The sequence below is a fragment of the Bos grunniens genome, chromosome 4 (assembly GCF_055505025.1).
Source record: "Bos grunniens cultivar Pamir isolate PY7600 chromosome 4, Bosgru_T2T1.0, whole genome shotgun sequence".
Taxonomy (NCBI): domain Eukaryota; kingdom Metazoa; phylum Chordata; class Mammalia; order Artiodactyla; family Bovidae; genus Bos; species Bos grunniens.
In genome coordinates, this window is record NC_141168.1 from 14,022,089 (window position 1) to 14,026,666 (window position 4,578).

A 4,578-nucleotide genomic window follows, 5' to 3' on the forward strand; every position below is an offset into this window, starting at 1 on the left:
TTTCAGAGCAGCTTCCTCCCTTCAGAGCTGAGCTTTTCTGCTTTGAATACCCTGAAGACCTAAATCTCTAGAGCCTCCATCTGCTTTTATCTACTTTTCAGCTACCCAAGTGACATGTCTTCTAGCTGGCTTCTGGCTTCAGACAGACTAAAATCCCCTTTAATCATCCTGCTGGCATTGTTTCTCTGACGGTTACAGAGACCACCGGTCTCCTGGGGGACCCAGGGAGTCATCTCGTGTTTACAGGTAAATAATGAGTCATGAAATATATTTACATACCAGGACTTCAGCAAGATTTCAATAAAGATAACTAGTGCAGGGTAAAGCTGCTTCCCAGGGAGGATGGATGATTCATCACACGTTTAAGAAAAGACAAGCCTCATTTCCTCCCCAGCTTGAGGGGATACATGCTCTGTACTCTGTGATCTCCAAGTGGGAGGGACTTGGCCACCCCTGGGCCCGGAGAAGGAGTGTCAACCACACTTGTGAACTGAAGGTTGCCTGTAGTTATGCCCTGCTGTCTGCTGGCCCTTCTTCTGGGCACTTTCTTAGGTGGGTTCTCCTCTCAAGAGCTCACTCTCTGAATCCAGAGCCTTAGCTTTTGGTTTGACTCCATTTGGTACATGCCTTCAATGGTCTGGAATGAATGTGGGAGTTTAGTCTTAGTGGCTGGTGTGCTGCGTCTTGGTTTTCTCCATCTCCAGGAAGGAGTTTGCTTTCTTGGTCTCTTCTTGCCCACGGACCCTTCCCAGTCTACTCCCCATGATGAGTTCTGTATGCCTGAGCCATGGAAGGGCTTTGAACCATCGCTCTCTCAGGATGGGAAGGTGAGCTGGGTGGGTTTCTTCCACCTAAATGGCCTTTTATGCTTCCCGCAGGTGTCAGAACTCAGACCATCCATCAATGGCCATCCACGAGGGTGCAGCCTGCAGGCAGCCCGCTCTCTCTGGAGTGCACCGTGAAGGGGACATCAAACCCCACCCTGTACTGGTACCGGCAGGAGGCAGGGGGGAGCCTCCAGCAGCTCTTCTATTCTTTTAGTGCTGGCCAGATAGAACCTAGGGAGTTCCAGAACTTCAAAGCTTCCAGGCCCCAGGACGGCCAGTTTACCCTGAGTTCTAAGAAGCTGCAGCTCAATAACTCTGGCTTCTACCTCTGCGCCTGGAGTCTCACACTGCGCTGGGTGGGGCAGACATCTGTGCAGAAACCCTGTCCTCTCCCACGCCCTCCTCACCCCCTGCAGCAGCCCTCACTCAGGGACTAGGCAGAGGATGTCTGTCACTGGGTTTCTGACTGTCAGCCAGCGTGAGGGCAACAGACTCAAGCCAGAGTCTCCAAAAGAACTTTACTACGATCTTGCTTTTTGTTTAGTCACCCAGTTGTGTCTGACTCTTGCGACACCATGGACTGCAGCCTGCCAGGCTCCACTGTCCATGGGATTTCCCAGGCAAGAATTACTGGAGTGGGTTGCCATTCCCTTCTCCAGGAGATCTTCCCAAGCCAGGGACTGAACCCACATCTCCTGCATTGGCAGGTGGATTCTTCACCACGGAGCTGCCAGGGAAGGCCCACCATGTTCGTAGGGAGAAGGGAAAAGATTTATGTGTGGAGAACCTGTGACATGCAGGCACACGGTCACATTCCTGACGTGCCGATGTCTCGTCTAGGCTATCATGCTTCAGCCCTGAAAGTGTGCTGTTCCTTGCCCATCACCCTCTTCTCCCACATTCCTGTGGGTCTACGCTGGGAGCTGAGTCGTGCCTATGGTGACGAGAGACGAGAGGAATAGCATGCACCCTCACTGGGGTGTGATGTGATGGGGGACCAGTGAGCAACTCTGCGGATGCCAACTCAGGTTACCTAATTAGTTACTTTTCATCACCTGGGAAAGTCTCCTGTCCTTACTCTTTGTGTGAAGAATAGACATCTTGTGGAGGCTTTGGGCCAGGGAAGGAGCAAGATGTTATTGTAGGGGCTGCAAGAGTGATTTTGTTAGTATCAGAAATGTGTACTTAGGAACATTGATGATTGTTTTGAGTTTTAGATTTTTTTTTAAATTCCCATTCTATTGTGTCTCCTGACTCTCCTTATAGCAATGGAGGGAGCAGAGAAGCAGATGGTGATCAAAGAGATGCAAGAGACCGGATAAAGAGAGCATGTGTGTGTAAAGGCAAAACCCTGAAAGAGAGAAATTACTTGGATGGAAATAAAGGAGAAGAAAGGCTCATGGGGATGGCTGGAAAGAGATCCCATAGTTACCTTGGCAACTGAGCCTCCTTCCTCAGCCCACAGCCCCGCATCCCTCCCTCCTCCTCGTCATTCCTAAAAAGACTTTCTTTTCTAATGTCCCTTCTGTTCCACGAGGGGGCACAAGAAGTCTTAAAATACTCTGTTCCTGGCGTCATTTCATTTAGGACAATTCAGACATGTGTTTGTTTTCAGTACCATTTAATCTGCAGAATAAAATCAGACAGAGACACAAAGCAATCAAGTCAGTATTGAATAACACTCAAGGGTCCTGTTGCACCTTCGGTCCACCATGTATTAAGCGGATACATATGCTGGACACTCAGAGCCAACACAGGGATTAAAAAGAGAAATGGAATACACTCAAGATGGTGCTGGGTATGGTCACAGCATGGCGTAGTTAAGACCCTTGGAATTTGAGATTAGCAGATACATACTACTACATATAAAATAGACAAATGCCAAGGTCCTACAGTACAGCACAGAGAACTATATTCAATATTCTATGATAAACCATGATGGAAAAGAATATGAGAAAGGATAAATATATATATGTATAACTGAGTCTCCTTGCTGTAACCAGAAGCTAACACAACATTGTAAATCAACTATACTTCAAGAAAAAGAATAAAAAATAGAAGTTGCAGGAAAAAAAATCAAGGCACTTTTTTTTTTCTCCCCCATGTGTGAAAATTTAAATTTACTAAGTCAATCAGCAATGCTTACAGCCATAAACATAAAGATGTATTTACAACTCAAGTTTGGTTCATATTTAGCAATAAACAGCATCTTAAGCCAGTGTTTGGATGTTGGTTGATCATTGACTATAAGTAGAAACAGATCTCTCCCTGAAACAGGTTTAGTTAATAGATTTTAATATGTAGGGCAGTTTTAGATTAATATAAACTGAGCAGATAATAAAGTTCTCATATATGTCCATTTCCTCCCCAGCCTTCCCTGTTATTAATATCTTATTTATATGAGTGTGGCATGCTTATTATTGATATATTATTATTGACTAAAGTCCATGGTTTACATTAGAACTTACTCTTTGTGTTGTACATTTCTGTGGTATTTGACAAGTATGTCGTGTCTTTTATTAACCACTACCGCTGTCATCAGCCGTCATGCAGAAGAGTTTTACTGCCTGACAAATGCCCTGGGCTTGTCTACTAACTTGTCTCTTCTTTCCCTACAAAGCCCGGTAACCACCAATCTTTCACTGTTGCTATATTTTAAGGCCTTTGGGTTTTGAGTTTAAATTTACCAGCTCTTATGACCTTGTGTCCATTTTCTAATTTCTCTGGAATTCATCTTCCTCTCCTGTGAAAATTTCCTTATTGGATCATTAAGTGTGTTGAATTAGATGGCATTTATGTTATGAAGCCCTATTATAGGGTCTACATTTGAACAGACATTATTTTTGTCTCTGAGTTTACAAGATATTTGGATTACAGCTTACCCAAAAGAGGGCTTCCCTGATAGCTCAGTTGGTAAAGAATTCACCAGCAGTGCAGGAGACCTTGGTTCAGTTCCTGGGTTGGGAAGATCCCCTGGAGAAGGGATAGGCGACCTACTTCAGTATTCTTGGGCTGCCCTTGTGGCTCAGCTGGTAAAGAATCTGCCTGCAATGTGGGAGACCTGGGTTGGATCCCTGGGTTGGGAAGATCCTCTGGAAAAGGGAAAGGCTACCCACTCCAGTATTCTGGCCTGGAGAATTCCATGGACTACACAGACCATGGGGTTGCAAAGAGTCGGACATGACTGAGTGACTTTTACTTTACCCAAAAGAAAGAAAGACTTGCCTTTTTTTTGTTAATTCTCTGAGTTTTAAAGTCTTTGACTGAGTTTGTTATAATATTGCTTCTATTTTATGTTTTGGTTTTTGGTCATGAGGCATGTCGGATCTCAGGGATGAAACCCACACCCCCTGCATGAGAAGGCAAAGTCTTAACCACTGGACCACCAGGGAAATCCTGAAAGACTTGTTTTTTAAAAAAAACTCTCTTAAATTCAAACTCTATAGTAATTACTAGTATTTTTAAGGGCTAAATATACTTTAATAGTAAAAATATGAAACTTGTACCCTATGCTGTTCTTGTTCAAACAGTCATGTTTTCTGCTGGACCTTTATGTAGACCCAGAATGCTTCTTAACAGTGAGGTGTTCCAGGACTCACTACTACTCAAGGGGTGTTGTACTATTCAAGGAGAGTTGGTAGAAGGTTTAAAACAGATTATTTCTGTAAGAAATTCAGAAAAGCTCTGAAAAAGCTTCAGAAGGAGAGATTTTTATCTGGAGTTTGAGTTTGGGGACAGGCTAGTATTTAGA

The 4,578-nt window shown here is 44.3% G+C and overlaps 1 long non-coding RNA gene across 1 annotated transcript; it reads left to right on the forward strand.

Moving 5' to 3' along the window:
- Nucleotides 1–417: 417 nt before the first annotated feature.
- On the forward strand, nucleotides 418–2,903 carry LOC147373611 (uncharacterized). Its single transcript, XR_015163121.1, has 2 exons — nucleotides 418–552; nucleotides 879–2,903. It is a non-coding gene; the product is annotated as an uncharacterized LOC147373611 (long non-coding RNA).
- Nucleotides 2,904–4,578: the final 1,675 nt, after the last annotated feature.